At 49.6% G+C, this 18,470-nt stretch overlaps 1 protein-coding gene across 1 annotated transcript in view; it reads right to left on the reverse strand.

The window, feature by feature from the left end:
- The window catches only part of LOC119441524 (protein dachsous), a 241,647-nt gene that overhangs the window by 50,685 nt on the left and 172,492 nt on the right, over positions 1–18,470 (reverse strand). The window lies entirely within an intron of this gene.

Genomic DNA, 18,470 nt, shown 5'->3' on the forward strand with positions numbered 1-18,470 from the left:
GCCTGGTTAGCTCAGATACTAGAAAGGCTGGCGCGGAAAGGCGGTGGTCCCAGGTTCGAGTCCCGGACCAGGACGAATTTTCTTCAACTGCGAGGCTTTGCTTTCGAGGAACCCGTATGGGTTTCTTTTGTAGCAATTGCTACGATTGGGTGGATGCGTCATTTTCCATTCAACCTCAACTTCTATTTGTCTCCGAAATAATTCTGATCTCTTCAACCTTCATTCGCACGAGAGGGGGAATTGCTGATTCAGTATGCAGGCGATTGTCACGTGGCTCAATTGCAAAGAATCGCGCCGCTAGCAGGTCGTCTACGGCAGTCGCTCCTATAGGCGATGTCTGCGGCGTCCTTGTGTTCGGAGTGATTCGGACGCAGCGAGCCAATTAATGCGCAGCCACAGACTGAATCAGTGATCCGTGTGCTCGTGTGCGGGGAGCTTGAGCAAACACGATAATTTCAGTACACGAGTAAGTTTGTATCCCCACCCTATTATAATTCTACCGCCAGGGCCGGAAATGGAGCACGTGACCTTGTGCTGCAAATCTGAGCGCCGTGTCCTCGAGACACAGCGGTGGGCTCGTACATAGTTGCTTAAGATGTCTGACAGCTCGCTGTCTATGTATAGAACTGTAATTGGCTACGCAGTGGAAACGTTTAGAGCTAACGTTTAACCACAACTGAACGAAGCATTGTGAAAAAAAGGTGTCCCGAAGGAAAACGCGATGTGCTGCGTTTTGAGAAATGCGTGGCACAATATGAATGTGAGTATAACTTAACTTTCTAAATAGGGAGTCTGTACAAGAGCAAACTGCGCTGACGCACTACTACAATTTTCTGTTATAAACACGGCGTGGATTCTCTGGACACGGATGACACCGTCATTTGAATCATTATATAGACTGTTTTAAGGAAACATTTAGCTGCCGCCATTTTGAGCTGTTAACGCTGCTGTTTTCTGTCTTCAAAAACGAACTGTACGTTACTACAGTCGATTGGCAAGCATGAAAATAGTTGTGTAAATGAGCTCAGTGTTTCACGACCATGTTAGGTCACTTTACTTCTCGTAAAACCTAGAAAATGTGTGTAGCAGCCCAAGATGGCGGCGCCCATGAATCGAATATAAAATCGTCTATATGGTGACACGCCGCGCGTGACAGGCAAACATAGCTTCATCCGAACGCCCCGAAAACGCGCGCTTACATATATTTTTTTATAGGCGAGAGCATTGGAAGGTGCACAACCTTGGCGCAACCTCGAGCCGGCGCACTTCGAAAACAACGCATTTAAGCGTACAGGCAGTCCTCGTCTGCGTGCGAAATCCCGCATACTTCACCGTTGTTCCACAAGGCAGACGGCCATATAAGTACAGGTCTATAGCTGATGCACGGGAAAACGTTTGCATAATAGTGAGATTTGCGAGTCCCACAGCCGCTCGTGATTTGGACAGAAGGTACGTGCTTTTAAATGCTGGAGAATAATGATTGGAGGCGTCAAGGCCATTGCCTCTCGCTTCATGCTTGCGCGGCAGGATGTCAGTACAACGGATGCACGTTCACGATTACAGCGTTCAAAGCGTCAGTACAGCACGGGTACAAAAGAAAGGCAGAAGGGCAGACACACACACAGCGACGACTCGGAACGAATTTACTGAAGACAAATAAAACAAAACAAATAACAAAAGCACGCGCGCAGACTGTACACAATTCATAATCACTGATAGTATATGAGGACGATGATCGCTGTACACCATACGAAATTGCAGCAAAGTGTGTGTCAAAACAAGGCGTATCAATGGAACGTCGCGCGCACAACAGCAAAAAGTTTTCTACATGTCATGCGCTACTCTTCGCACATGTCTAGGAAAGCTTCATTCTTTCGTCGATAGGGCTGTAGATGAAGCGCTTGCACAGGAATGTCCGAACTACGCCATCTTTTTATTTTTTAGCTGCCGGGTGCTTTGCGGTAGAATTCTCTTTGATCATTCCAATGACGTCCATAAAGCGAACTTTCTGCCCTACTCCCTGTATATACGAGTTTCTGGGCCTTTACGGCTCGCATAATCTGGGACTCCTTTCAACCAGAATTCCCGGATAAGTAACCACTCCGCGAAGGAGAATACTAAGTATTATTAACAGCGAGCACTCAGAGGAAAGATTGTCACCTCAGTATAGGCAGCAGCGAGACACTGCAAGGAAAACCACTTGCTTTGATTCGCCGTGTTCAGTTTTCCTGCGCTTAGAGTTGTCGATTAAATTGGTCCTGATTTGCGACCTGCTGGTGCCTTGGTTTGTTCAGATGAGAGAGTAGCCGTCACCCAAAGCCGCTAGTCCCGGGTTCGATCGGTGCACTCGGACGAATGTTTTTTTTTGTAAAGTGCGAAGCTTTCTCCTGAGGAACAAGTGTGTCCTGTTGCAGGTTCTATACAGCGGACACCCACCACCTGCTGTCGCTCTGCCCAGGAAAGAGGGCAACTCGATCGAGAGAGGATACTAAAGCTGCGAAGTAATTACGCACGGATCTGACAGGCAATTATGTTGGGTCATGTTCGATACGTTCGTTAGGCTACTGCAAGTTCCGAATGAGGAAGAAATTCCACGCTTTAGATTGAACATCTATTCCGCAGGACAAACCTCACGAAGCTTCTTACTATACTTTTGGGTGGACGGCTACTCTTTCTTTTATAGAAGTTCTTCCACCTGGCGGATTTCTGCGGAACTGATTTGCCATACAGAGCAGTTCAATATAATTTACCTATGCAATTGGCACCATGCATAGCGAGTTTGCGCTTATTTTCTCCTGCATTCCTTAGTTGCATCGCCGCCGCATTCAAACGCAAAAAAGAGGCGAGGGAGGAAAAAAAAAAGAAAGCGGGGTAGCACCGGGGGCAATAACTTAGACATGCGTTAGCGGAGGTGCGAACCAGGCCGCGCCCCTGTCGGGCGCCTGCAGACGAATTAACGCCTACATTTTTTTCTCTCCCTCTCTCTCCCGCTAGCGAAAGGTCCCGCGGAGAGGCCAAATTGAACGTCGTGTGCGTTTCCCCCCCGCGGAGTCGCCAACTGCGCGTGGCGACAATTTTCACGCGTCGCGCAGCAACAGGCATTAATCGGCGGCCAAGGCGAGAAGAGCGGCCCACTCTTGTCGCCTATCAACAGGCCGAGATTCCGCCCGTAGAAGCTGCGCTCGCCGCGTTCTCGTTTCGAGCAAAACAAGCCGGGAGTGACCACCACGCGTGTACACAAATCCTGTTATTCATGAGGCGCTCGCGCAGCGAGCGGGCTGCCTCGGGCGGGGCTTTTCGGGAGCAGTGACAATTAGCGAAACGATCGCACGCCGGGTTGGACACGTGACTGTGGCGCAAGACACGACACCCATGATACATGCTATAGCTATACGAGGAAGGAAGGTGTACGCTCGGCATAAGGGGGTCGTCGTTCTGCCTACTGCGCGCAGCTGGTCGGAAAGCGAGCTCGCTTCTGATCCGGTAACGTCTGAAGAAAGGTACGTGCTGCTGCAGGTGCAATTAGTGTGTCGGTTGGTCGCGCAGAAACGCATAATCTGCACAACACGCACGATATCGGTCACTGAAGGGCACAATCGCCTGCACTAACGCATGGACTAGTGCGAACTGATATTCCAAGTAACAAGTGTGTCGCTCTCTGGTTTTCATTAAGCTGGTTCTTATAACCTGCTCCATCAGTTTTGTGGTATAAAGAGAGACACAGAGAGAAAGTAAGAGGTACGTGCGATCGTGGCTTTTAGGGGAGTTTAGGCGCTTATAGCAGCTTCAGTGTGGCATGAAATTCAGGAGACTGATCTTTCATTAACAGATATTAGCAACATACTTCTCTTCACGAGGCAAGCTTACACCATGAAGTACACGAAATGCTGATGTTATACTGGTGTGAACACTAATGAGACGTTTGCGCTAAACGTGAATGGTCCTGTAGACATGCTGAAAGGCTTGTAAGACTTACGTGATAAAGCGAATTCAATTTCAACACCGGAAAGAAGTCGACGGTACCAGGATTGCGCGGCCATATCTGATTTTGGCCATATCTGATTGCCATATCCGATTTTGCGAGCAGATATTTATTCTACGAACTAGCGAACCGAGCAGACGACGCCCCAAGTAAAATACCAAAGGACCACACCCCGCACGACATCCTGTAGCGCCAGCGTCGCGAACGACAAATCTACGCGTTTCCGCATCCGCAGCTCGGAGTAGGAGACGCTCGGAAGTACCGAAAAATCCAAACTCACACCTTTCCGCACTTGGGACTGTGGCACGCAATGTGGCCAGCAGTATATGCCGGTCAATGTCCCTGGTGCGGGGGGCGGCCTTCTCTTCCCCACATTATGTGGGAATGTATATCATCATCGTCATCATCATCATCATCATCATCAGCCTATATTTATGTCCACTGCAGGACGAAGGCCTCTCCCTGCGATCTCCATTTACCCCTGTCTTGCGCTAGCGTATTCCAACTTGCGCCTGCGAATTTCCTAACCTCATCATCCCACCTGACTTTCTGCCGTCCTCGACTGCGTTTCCCTTCTCTTGGTATCCATTCTGTAACCCTAATGGTCCACCGGTTATCCATCCTACGTATTACATGGCCTGCCCAGCTCCATTTCATCCGCTTAATGTCAACTAGAATATCGTCTACCCCCGTTTGTTGTCTGATCCACACCGCTCTCTTCCTGTCTCTGTAGGCCACCAAACATTAACTCGCCCCTGATACTGACCTTACTAAGGGAGCCCTGGGAGGCCGTCCTCGCTCGAGCTGACTTGGAGATCCAGAAGGGTCTCTTAGACCAGGCTGAGCGTACGGCAACGGCCACTCGTGTCCTGGAGTAGGGACCCACCCTTCCCGCTCCCTTGCCTCTCTCTATTTTTTTTTTATTCAATAAAGTGTTTCATTCATTCATTCATTCATTCATTCATTCATTCATTCATTCATTCATTCATTCATTCATTCATTCATTCATTCATTCATTCATTCATTGTAATTTTTAGATTTTGTGTAAATTCTCATATGACAGCTTTCAAAATTTTATCTTGTTTTCTTCCTTCCTTTCTCTAAAAAAAGAAAAGAGAGAGAGAGAGAGAAAAAAAAAAAACGGCGGTCCTCACGCATATATGTGAATACGTCATAAGCTTTCTTTGGCGCTTACTGAAATTCCTTCACTTCCTTTTTCACTTCTTGTAGCTCAACCCTCGTCGCTTAATGCATGCTCTGTATAGCTGTTCTACTCACTTCACTTCTTTACCGACACTCGGCTGCTTGTGTTGTCGACACCTTTACCTCTCCGTAGCTGACTTGTTCACTTATTGCCTCTTGTTCTGCTTATCTATTATTCGAGCACCGACCCAGAGGCACGCACCAATTCTTGGAAATTGACCAAGAATGTTCATCATATACCCAACGGTACATATCCGTACTGGCTCAACTTGTACTCGCAGGTAGCGGCAAGACAACTCGGCAAAAGCCAGTATAGCCAGTGTAGCCAACACAAGCAAAGCGGGCAGAAGCGGCAAAGGAAGCTCCGATTTAAAGGAAGCTTGCTACATTTTAGCTATTACACCTTCATATACACATTAATAAGAAGAGTTACCGGCGTCATTCTCAGTGTCCTAATCTCGTTCATACGCACAAACATCAGAACGGGAGGAGAATGCCGAACTACCCGCTTTTAGAGTCCACCCGCAAACGACGAATCCACTTAACAGAGAAGACAGTACATTGAGCCATTGCGCTAATCCGCTAGTACATACTTGCCATAAGCAACCGGCTTGCGCAATGGTCAAGTTGCACGCCTATAACTTTGAAACCAAAGTTACAGGCGCAAAACACATGTACGTGCGCCCATATTTCTTTAAGCCCCCAGTCTGCCGGCGTTTCGGTCGCGTCGTGGCGGCCTTGCTGCTCGGTGCTCACCGCTGCCCGCATCCAATGCGAGGCTCCGTCCGGATTGCTGCTCGGCCAGTGTATGCTAGGCACGTACTACTTCACGGTCCCCTGTGGCGGACGGCGCGGTGGGTATTGAGCTTGTGCGTGTCTCCCGGTTACGGGTGTGAGCTTGTGCGCACAACGTACATAGGAAGAGATGTAGAGAGAAGCGGAAACGGACAACCTGCGATTGCTGTTCCTTATTCTTCTGCGTCACCGATACTTCCTTCGCCATATGTCACAGCCGTGTACGGGCGGCAATCATCACTTTCCCACAGAGCACCCCCCCCCCCCCTTCCCCCCAGCGTGTTTCAGCAACTCTCACCATCCAGTTATCGTGCTCGTCACGTGGTAAATTTCTCTGCAAGCAGAAGTCGGGTCATGTAAAAAGAGATTTGTTAAAAAGGAACAGTGGAGAGGTCGGCCTAAACCAGTGTCTTATCGGAATTCGGGTCATGGTTAGTGCAATCGTATAATCCCGGTTTTTGTACAGCGAGACCCCGGCATGTTCTTCATCGGCTCAGATGTTTGATTCACATCATTACTGCAACCTCCTCTGCCCAGCGATTGACGGTCTTCTGGGTCGTATTGCTGCGAATGTGCGTACGAATCTCCGTTACGACAGCTGAATCAAGTTATGCCCACCGAATGTCGAAGTGGATTCTGAGCTAACGATTTGGACATCTCAGCCGACTCTTGATTTGGTCGAAGGGCGCGAATTGGCGGGAAATAGCGCTGGAGATGCCAAGGTCACACGCTCTATACCACAGCAATCTCGATTCCCGTGTTCGGCGAATCTCTGACACGAGTCAGCTTATTGATACCGTGTTTAGCGGGAGACTTCGTAACACTTCAAGGCCTTACACGTTTTCACCAGCCTTGAGCTTTCGACGACGAGTACTGTTGTAAAGTAGGCACACTGCTTTTGATTGCGTCGTGGTGATATTTTCGCTTTCCGAATGTTCTTGCGCAGGCGATACGCTGAACGCAAACAGCCTTTTCTTCAATCGAACACACTGAAGAGTTTCTTGATATATATATATATATATATATATATATATATATATATGCATCCAAGAACAGAAGCGTGTGCGCTTCTTATACTGCCGGATCCCAGTTTTTACGTCAGCGTAATTCAGACTCGCACTCGCTATCGGTCGTGTCATCTTGCTCGGTTGCAAGCGCTCAAAAAGTGCGCGATACTATTTTCTCTCTCGGGGTAATGGACCACATCGAGACGAAAAGAGAAGCGGAGTACGCATAAGTTAGTGGCACAGCAACGATGTATAAAACAAGTATCCTTTCGATCTACGATTCGCTTCGCTGCGGAAACGGCCAGCAGTCCTAGAAACAAGAAGCGCGCCTGCGACTGTTCGCGTTCCTCGCTTACGGTGGGCGTAAAACTTGTATCTCGGCCTCATGTGTAATTCTTGTTTAGTTGCCGCACGATCCGCGAACATGGTGGTCACAAGCCACGCCCGCTATTCGGTGGTCCTTCAAGATATGCAGCGAAGAGAGCGTGACGTCATCTTGATAGTCGTAGCCAGCTCAGCGAGCAATAGGAACACGCGAAAGCGTGCAAGCAGTCCAAACCTCATAAGCACGCGACAATCCATTCGCATAGCCGCACTCATCTGTGCATGTAAAGAGGCCGTACGAGCAGCGCAGATCAATATGAGATAGCTGAAAAGCCCAGGCCTTATATTAAGCTTTGTGGTTATGCTAACGATTTGTACGCCCTTAGTAATGCATATGCATGAAAAAGGCTGGCTGCGCGCCGTCACAGTGATCGCGCTACTGTCTGTGAAGGGAAGCGTGCCAAGAGCGAAAACAATGGATATCTTCACATGCAAATACATGTGGAAGTTGTAATCATTTGAAGCAACTACTGGCAGTATAATTTATTATCTCATTTTTTATTCGCACCATTTGCAATAATGTAAAATTATGTTTTCCATGACATTTTAACTTTAGAGGATCCGTATTCACAGAGGGCCCGTATTGATAAAAAGCTCTAAATTATGGGGTTTTACGTGCCAAAACCACGATATGATAATGAGGCACGCCGTAGTGGGGGACTCCGGAAAATTTCGACCACCTGGGGTTCTATAACGTGCACCTAAATCTAAGTACACGGGTGTTTTCGCAGTTCGCCGCCATAAAAATGCGGCCGCCGAGGCCGGGATTCTATCCCGCGACCTCGTGCTAAGCAGCCGAACATGGTACCATAGCCGCTAAGCAACCACGGTTATACTTGCTCACAAGCGCAATTTTAATTTCATGAAATTTCCGCTGCGCATATCAAAGAGCCCCCACAAACAATAAGCTGTGTAAATTCGGGCCAAGATTTTCATTGACCACTACCAGCGAAACCTATGCTAAGGTCAACATACACAGTAAAATTCTGCCTGGCACCCATAGCACGTTTTTGCGCGTATTCAGGGCTTTCCATTCCACCTTTCATTGTGTCCTTTCCCTTTCCCTAGTGCAGGGTAGCAAACCAGGGATCGGATTCACAAAGCTATTTCGTGCAGGAAGCATACGCCACAGTGTGCACCGACTTTATTCACGCCTGATTTAATCAACAGTGCAACCTTACACCTGTCCAGGGAGACAGAAACATCACATATCCACGGCACCACAACGCCAAGCGACGTGGCAGAATTCAAGTTCTCCCGTTCGTACTTTTCTTGACCCATGACCGCTATAATAGTGAACACCTGTGACTCCCTTCGCAACGAGTACGTTTGCAGGAAATGATTTAGGATTGCCTCTAGTCGAATTTGCTCCATTTCGTTCAACACGCCGATGCGTTCATTTCCTGTTGCTCACTGCATGGCTTGGTGAGAATGATACTCGATCAATATTTATTTTCACAGACACGTACTTGAATCGGGACTATACCGACCTTAATAAGTGCATTAGACAGGATATGATACTGCCATGAATTTGTAACTTACGATTTGCGAAATGTGTACCGTTCTCACTACAAAGATAATAAAAAAATGTTGCGGCGGGCTATGGCGCTTGCTCCCAAACCACGCAAACAGGGTTCAAGTGAGTTGAACGACACAACACTATTAAGACTCTTAATTTTGATCCGTCATGTCACTGTTTCCGACCTTGTGTGCAGATGCCACGTACACGAGTTGACTACAGCTGTTTGCAGCAGATTGTCATGACAAAGAAAACGCTTTCATGGGTTGACTTGAGAGAAGCGTATACCGACTATTATGATGTGTGTGTGTGCGTGCGTGTGTGTGCGTGCGTACCTCGAACGAGAGGCCGTAGAAAGCACACTAGCTTAGCCTATAGCAGGATGGCGGGACTACGTATACTCCCGCTGAAGAAACAAAGCGGGGTTGTTTTGCTCGGCCGTGCACTTCACATTAAGGCTGGGTCCGTCCACGCCGGTACGTACGGATGGGAGTGAAAGTTCACGAAGCCATCCCCGGAAGCGGAGCAAAACAACAGAAGCTCGACAACGCCGCAAATCACGTCAGCACGCAAACGCAATCGGACGACCGCAGCGCACACACTCGCGGATCTCGGCTCCGCGGCTGCCCGCGACGGATGCCGAGGCTTCCGGTTTTCATTTGTGCGATCACGTGAACGACGTTCCGTGCGGCATTGGTCACAGCGACTCTTTCTTCAACGTTTAAATGAACGCATTTTCTCGCGAATAAGTTCTTTTTTACGACATTTTTTGCTCGGGAATCCAACACATAAGTAGAGACAGCGGAGAATTGCAACGTGGTAGGCAAGGCTCAGGTGCGAGGGCCCCATATTCAGCGTTTTTCAATATAACTGTCAGTATACATAACTCACTTCAATGGCAGTACATTCTGTCAATTACCAAGCGCACGTTGTTCGAAGAACCCTGCTTATTTGTCTATAATATGCTCCATACGAGCTTTCGATTACGCGTGCTTCATAACGGGCAGTCTGATTAGCTAAACTTCATAATGTAGCGGATGCTGAGGTATCAAATATTGTTTTATATAAATAACGAAAAAGCGGCTGCATATTATTCGATATTCGCCTTTAATTCCGTGTCAAAAATCGCTGTTCGCACACTTCTAGCACATTTGCAATAGCCGTACTAACATTGACCGCGAAGTGAACCTGTGGGGTTTAGAGATATGGTAACAACAGGGCAGGCCTCAATTAGTTTTCAGATGACGCTTGCTCTCAACTCAGAGGAGGTAGGTGGCGTCGGATAATACGGAGGAAACGGAAGCATTCATCTCCCGGGTACTCCATCTCACCTATGGGTGCATACAGAAATATGACACAGCACAGCCTGCGTTACGCGCATGACATAATAAGTGTGTCAACCGAGGTAGCAAAATTACTAAGTATAGGCGCTAAGAAAAAATAAATAAAACAGTCTTCTATTTCACATTCAGCGCTTCTGTGCTCTCTCTCTTTTCCATTTCTCGACAAGCACTTCTCCACACTGAAGTGACCGCGCAGAATTCGCTTCACCAGTGCCACTGAAAGCAGGCGCCCAGAAGGCTTTATATCGGGCCAACGTGGTCCGATGTTCGGTCACCGTGGCCCCACGTTGGCATAGCTAGCCCCCTGTGCTGCTATGGTTGCATACATTTTGCTTAGCACTGTACACAGTTCCATCGAGAGAGAGCCCACTGTGCGTTTGAGACGAGAACCGCGGCAGCCGTACGCTTGCACAAGCACGCGCTTCGCGAAGCAGTTGCAGTGCTCTTCAGCTTTAGCTGCCGAGTGTCTATCACTCGCCTCTGGACCTCTCCCTCTCTGCCAACCTGGAACGCACGTCAGGAATCGCAGCTCACGTGCAAACACCCTCTGTCATCTTCCGCTGAAGGCGAAGCCTGGGCCCAAATGCGGACGCAGTGCGCCGCCCTCGCTCCCTCCTGTTCGTCCCCTTTCGCCGAGCGGTGTTTGCCGTGACGCCGTCGGCGAACGACGGACCATTCGTGCTGCCACCGTCGTCGAGTCGGTGATGCCGGATCCGGCGGCACGAAGCTATGCGGAGGGGCGGCTCGCACCTGCAGCGCCGTGCAAACACGTCCGCTTTCACCTGCTCCCTCTGCCGTTTCTCTATAGCAAACCTTCTCCTCTCCTTTGCTGCCCCTCCGAGTGTGCTTTGTTTTACCGTGGAGCCACCGTAGTGGAGCGCTGGCTTAACGATGAGCGGTAATGGCCGACGGTCCCAAGCTCCTCCGTACGGCATGCTCTATGGCGCCGAATGTCGTTCCCGCGAGCGTGCGGTTGACGGTGAGGTGGCCGCGGTGGCGTCGTTTTTGCCGCCGCGAGCCTGCGGAGCTTCGAACAAAGTACCGATTTCACTTCTCCACGCAGCTTCGTTTTGCCTGTACGCCGCGGATGTGGTTTTTCCCTTGGCGTGACGAAGGCGTTAGGCCTGGTTCATCGATGGAACATGCATGCGAACCGGGGGGTCTACCCCGTCAGGAGGGAGTGCTCCGATAACAGATCATTGCACCGACGTATGCGAAAAGGAAACGCGAACTTGCGTAGTCGATTTCACTGTTTACGAACACGTCGAAACACTTCTGGCATTGCCTCCCCGGTCAGTGCGTAAGTTTATCGGAGGAGAACGAAAGGAGGAGCATGTTGAGCAGCTGCTTCAAGGTATCCAACACTTAAGGTATTTTTCCCGTAGAATACCAGAAATTGTGCAGACATGTGCTGGAAGCTGGAAGCTTGCTTCGTAAATCTGAACGCAGTCGAAAAAAAAAAAAACGCATAGGATATACTTATGCGCGAGACATCGCCGTATATTTACTAATGTCGCAGTCACGTTGTAGTCACGGCACCGAGGAAAGGTATATCACTTTTGTACATGTATTTTATCACAATAAACTTCAAACTTCATGGCGTAAGGCAGCATGAAAACCGCAGTCGTCGTGAATATGGGACCTTATTGCTTTAAAACGGGAGACTAGATATACCGTGGGGTCTTATATGATTTCAAGAAGGCGCATCGTCCAATGTGAAGATGACGAGCGAAAAGCAAAAAAGAATGGTATTTAGAAAATACCGCAAGGCACGATGGAAGGCAATTTATATGAACACACGCATATAAAGGGAGAACCTGCTGCTGCTTCTCTGAGCTAGTCTGGCTGGTCCAATGGTGCAACGCGGCGAGCACGTCACATATGGACGTAAGCTTATAGCTCTGTGCTCTGCTTGAAGTGGTTTTTCGCGATGTTCGCATCAAGATACCCTGTTTCTACCGTGCGGCTACATTCCTTATTTTTTCTGTGCGACAGAAAATCAGCTGTCCCTCTAATTCAATATCGAACGTGAGTTGTTAGTACTCGTCCCACAAAGCAATCACCACGCAGCTGCATAGGCGCATATCTGAACAAGCTTCTTTTTCTCTTCTTTCTGGGGTTTTACGTGCCAAAACCAGTTCTGATTATGAGGCACGCCGTAATGGAGGGCTCCGGATTAGTTTTGACCACCTGGGGTTCTTTAACGTGCACTACAACGCAAGCACACGGGCGTTTTTGCATTTCGCCTCCATCGAAATGCGGCCGCCGGGGCCGGGATTCGATCCCGCGACCTCGTGCTCAGCAGCGTAACGCCTTAGATAACTGAGCCACCCCGGCGGGTCTGAACAAGCTTTATGAATTTAATGTTTCCCAGTTGACGCTGAACATAACCTTGAGCACTTATTTTCTTTCTTACAAGCAAAAATCCTGTATGAAAAGCATTCTGTGCGCGTGAACGCTCTCGTCGTCATAATATTTACAATGCATCTTGGATTTCGGTTGATACGTTCCGGTTTTGGGGCATTCGACCTCGTAGCCGCTGTCCTAAATTTGTTGCTATTGTGTGCGCTTTAAATCGAAACGAACTCTTCAAGCCCGTGAACCACGACAACTACCCTGGAGCTAGGTTACTGGAAAATGAAAATATTACTCGACATTACATTCCGCTACCACCTCGTGCGTCACTGTGAAATAGCGTGATGAGGTTCACGCGACAAGAAAGCGGGAAGCAGCGTGCACACCCACAGTACCCGAGCAGTTCGAGAATATTCATACAACTAAGTTTGCTAAAGCGTGTGCTCGTAAGCGCCACCAGTGGCCGAGTATCGCCCCTTCTAACCGTAGGAGATTCAGGGTACCAGGCCGCTTTGAATACCTCTCGTAACAAATGGAACTGACGAAATCCCGCGTACACTTATAACAAGTCACAATGGGACGTTTTGTCATCACGCGGCCTCCTCGCGGATGCAGAAGGGGGTCACATATTTGTTTGGCGCGCGAAGAAAATTCGTTTTGCTGTAGCTGGGCTGATCCAACTGCTCATCGAAGCATGGGGACCGAGATGGAAAGCCCGTTTTGTAAGAGTCGCGCGTGTCTTCGAACAAAAGGAATCGAGGCTGGCGCTTAAAGAAGAGCGTCGGCAAACGGGAGCGTCCGAGATCCCGGCCTCCTGGTCCGGCCCCTGCCTCCTCCGCCACCACTAGCCGTTGCAATGTATAAGTACGCGTGTATGTGTGTGTTGGGCTGAGGAAAGACGATCTGATCGATGGGACACGGTTGGATGCCGCGGCCGCCGATCTGAAGAGCGCGTGAGGCGAAGACGCGGGACGTTTGTTGCAATCTCCTCGGCCGCCGTTCTGTGGCAGCGAAAAGAAAAACGCAGCCGACGCCTGAAGCTACAGAAATATGTACGTTTGTCCTTAAGCTTCAACTGGGGCAGATCTGTGCGTGTTGGGAGCCAAGAAAAAGACATAAATAAAAAATAAAAGGACGGCCTCCTTCTCTCTCTCTTTGTAAATTAAGGCATTAAATTTAGACCTCGCATGATTACGTACTTGTGGCAAAGCCAATGGTTTCTTTTTTTCGTACTGGCTGTATAGTTGTGCCATTTCTAGGTAGAGTAACGGAAACTATGCTTTGCTCTGTCTCCCCGACCCCCTATCTTCTCGTATCAACGACGTACCGCCGCCCTACGGCTTGATTTCGTGTTTCTTTCTAGCACGGTCCCGGATTACTTCTTGCGTAAACTGAGAGGGGCTCTAGGTAGACTGTGCAGCAACGGAAGGGAAGGAATTGGCTGCCGCCTTCGGTAATAGTACATCCAACATAGCGATTGCTCGTCATTAGCTATTTTGGACAGTTTTAACGTAAGAAAATTATTCGTAAGGGGGAGCCCCGACGAAGGAGAACAGACCCCGGTCTCACAACGGCGACGTTCAGTGCGGCTGCGTACACATGAACTGTGTTTCACTGCGTTTCACAAAAATTCACCGTCACCCACATCATGATGACCGTCGACGGTGATGCCTTTAGCATTGTATCAGTATAGCGACACAAGGTATTGCCACCTCCTAAACGAGTTATGTACGAGGCGTGCACTGCAGCGGGATTCCTGTTTCGCGCTTCCTATAAGAACATTCAGCGCCATCTAGGGCCTTCGCCGCGAATCCTGCGCGTGGGCTCCGAAATGCACGGCGCGCCGGCGCGTGCAACGCTGAGAACTGTTCCCTCACTTGCCGCACACTCAGTGGCACACACCCGGTGACCCAAGTTGGCGAGGGAGTTCATTTTGAGTGGCACGTACTGCAGTGAATTCATGGCGCAGCTCGCTAAAGAGTTGGCGCGAAAGGCGTTCATTGAAGGCGACACACATACCCGTTGCATATGCGTCGGGCTGCTGTAATTGAGGAACCCTTGTGGCGGGGCTTCGATTCCGCTCGGCGTCGGATAAATTCAAGGGATCTTTTTCGTCATTGTGCAGAGCGGCACATTCCCTGCAGCGGTACATTCCTATAGTTCCTCAAGTTGGCGTCAAAGACGTTCACTGAAGAGAGGCACGTGTATATGCGCACATTGACTCAGTGACCCAAGTTAGTCCGATGTTTGATCTCGAACCTTGTTCGCTCAGCACAGCAGCCCGATGCGCTACCCGTTCGATCACGCACTACCCAGTGACCCAGGAAGGCGGGAAGACCGTTAGATACAAACATACAGATATACATACGCAGCCCCCGGGACGTGCGTGAAGTATCCCAAAGAATGCTAGCGCATTTATAGTCTGGACCTATAGGGCGTAAGCTACGGCTGGCAAAAGCCAACCGGGAGCGCAATCAGGTACGAGTGCACGCGACCGTGTACCACGTGAGCCTTCGCGTCCAGGCACCGATTGGTGAAACTTGAGCGCAGTATCGTACGCTAAAACCCACCTCGTATATAGCTTTACGTCCAATGGCTCGTTAATATTGAAACTATGGAGAGCACGCTCCGAGCAGACCGCGCAAGGCGTGAACGGCGGCCAATACAGAGGTTCGAGATGCGGCGCCAGTCCTCAGGATATAATCTAAGCGATAACCATCGGACGAGGCAATCGCTGGTACGTATACAGAGCGTAGCGCGCTACGAGGCTTATACCTGTATATATAGCAGAGTGAAAATCGCGCTTTAGATTGCATCGGTCTCGAGCCCAATTTTGCATCGCCGCAAAGTTGCGATCGAGGAGTGGCCTTCCTTCGGGTGCCTTCGGCGGATCAGCGACATACATCGTTCCCTGCAGAAGCCGCACCGCTCTCCGCTTGGACGCTGCCATGTTGCGGCCTCCGTGCGTTATCGAGGCCTTCGAGCGCAGAGTGGCGCTTGGCCGCGAGCGCCAACTCGAAAAAAAGCGAGATTATTAAATTACTGCACCAAACAGCTGGCACCTTGAAGAACGAGATAAGACCGCTTGAAAAACTCGAGTTCCTCAAAAAAAAGAAGCAGCGAAAAAGAAAAGCGGTAGGTTTGCCACCTCGGCGCGCGGCTTCGATATTAATCGGCGGTTGATGACGGTGTGTAACGATCGAATTAGCCCGGTAATATCGAGACCGTGGGTGGTGGTCGGACGGCTCCGAGCGATCGGTATACGTGGGCATATATACACCGCGGGAGCTGTCCATTGGGGGACGAAAAAAAAAATATACCACAATAAAAAAGAACAGGAAGAACCAGCGGCGCACCCACGGCTGCGACGCGGGAGCCGGGCTGCCGATGCGCACTGCCAATTACGAGCGGCGCCGCCTCGCACGAAGGTGTGTTGCGGATGGATGTGAAAGCATCAGTATAGTGGCGCGGTGTGGCCCTGCGTGATCGCGGCTTTCTCCGCGGCGCTCGCATGCACGCTGGCGATGTGCACGTCGGTTCTCAACGAGTCGAGGGCCCGGCTCCTCCGAACCGGAAGCAATAATGAAACGAGCCTCCTCTTGGGGCACGCGGAAGTGCCTTCCCAGTATAGGCTGCTGTGCGTAGCGATCTCCTCGGCGTATACTCGCAGATGTACGGACCAATGCGGGCGTCCCATATAAATGAACTGCGCGCTCTACATTGTGTGGTGAACCTCAAGCAGAATCGCAAGATGGATGCACGCGCAAAGAAAGGGGCCAGCGCCTAAAGTCGAAAGCTGCACGTGCATGGTTACCCGCGTGCTGTGCTATCCTAGGCTTTTGTTACTGCAGCTGTTGTACACCCACACGGGCCATACTATGCGCGTGCATGTATATTTGTACGTTCGTTGATGCAGAGCGGTTAGCACAAATTGTGTGTACACGAACGCGACCTCACTGCTGCCTTCGCGTAGTTCGTGCGCATTGAAAATGATTAATTACATTACTTAAATTATGGGGCTTTAAGTTCCAATACCATGATATTATTATGAGGCAGACCATTGTGGAGGACTCCGGATGAAAACTGCTGACCACCTGGGGTTCTTACACGTGCAACAAACGCGCCGGGGTGGCTCAGTCAGCTAAGGCATTGCGCTGCTGAGCACGAGGTCGCGGAATCGAATCCCGGTAGCGGCGGCCGCATTTAGATGGAGGCGAAATGCAAAAACGCCCGTGTGCTTGCGTTGTAATGCACTTTAGCAAACCCCAGGTGGTCCAAATTAATCCGGAGCCCTGCACTACGGCGTGCCTCATAATCAGAACTGGTTTTGGCACGTAAAGCCCCAGAAAAGAAGAACACGTGCACCAAAGCACGGCGCACGAGTGCTTTTGCATTCTAAGCCCATCGCGATGCGGCCACCGCTGCAGGTATCGAACCGGCAGCCTCGTTCACAGCAGCGCAACACTATGGTCACTCAGTTATTGCTGCGGCTATACATTGCTAATAAAGCTTAAACCAAAGGCTTATTAGCCAAGTTGTGAGTGCCGCCGTATTTATAACCACACATTATGATGATAATGGCGACTCACAGCTTTCTGACAAAACAGTTTGTCGACAAAATGGTAATAACGCCGATCTTCATAACCCTGCAATACAAGTGCACCCGGAACTGTCTTAAGGCGCGCAAGATGCTTACAGTGTTGCCGCGATGGCATCAAATCCAATGGTCAAGAATGCCTTAAAACTACCTTAAAAGTATCAGCGTGCCCGACTAACACTTCGCACTTAACAATGACCGACCGGTACTGCCATTAGTTAAGTGCAGTACATAAAAAACCGTGGCTTTTCTTTCTGCCTATGGCTCCCAATTCCCTTTTGCACCTCTCAGCAAACATGCATGACTCACATTTTGAAGTTCTACAACAGCACGTATTCGATATCCTTCAGTCTGACTCCTATATGTACTTGCAGTGTGTTTCACAGTGCGTGACTGAAACGTGCGGCACAGTAGGCTCTGATGCGTATACAGGTTAAAGCGAAAGCACGTCGTGTTAATATAATGTGATAAGAAACACGAACGCATGTGCATATGCCTCAACGTGTGGCTAAAGAAATGAGAAATGCACCCCGCCACTGCCACTTGAGGACCGTACCTTTTACAGAACGGCAATGTGAAGTTTGGAGTAGGGCACGCTACCACTGATATCTCGCACAACCTGGCAAATGCCTGATTGATGCAAAGCATATACCGAAAAATTACAACCGTTGGATAACGGGACACGTTTTCAGGGACATTGCTGCAGCTCTTGCCCAATGCAAATCGCACGCTTTTGTATTTCGATTTCTTATTTCATTGTCCTTTCTTCTCATGCCGTGCGACGAACCAGCCTTTGGGCTGGTTCGTCGGTTTGGGCTGGTTTGGGCTTATTTGTAAGCCGAAAATAGATGCGCCAGCTACCACATCAGTGGGTGAGCAATCCTGTAGAATCGCAGCAACCAATAGTGTCTTCTGTGAATCTGGGTATATATAGAGTAAGCGAAACGCAGTCTTAAAGCGGCATGTCATCCCAGAAAACCAAAAGTGCCAGCGCCTATTGCTGAAGTCACATTTTGGTGTTCACCAGCCAGATTTCAGGTCACGAGGCTTCTAAGCGCATATCGATAAAGCGTGGTATAGAGCATGCCCATCAAAGGCTTATACATCAGCAGCCTTACGAACATGGGCGCCGTATGGAGAAGAGATAAAGCACCTCCGAGCAGTACCTCCCAGAATGTAACAGTGCATTGCGTCCATATTGTCTCCACAACGAAAACAAATGGGCAAGGCAGTTTCAAATAGGCAGATGCAGGACTTGATGCCGACCTAGCTGGTGGTACATATT

This window comes from Dermacentor silvarum, chromosome 2 (genome assembly GCF_013339745.2).
Source record: "Dermacentor silvarum isolate Dsil-2018 chromosome 2, BIME_Dsil_1.4, whole genome shotgun sequence".
NCBI lineage: Eukaryota > Metazoa > Arthropoda > Arachnida > Ixodida > Ixodidae > Dermacentor > Dermacentor silvarum.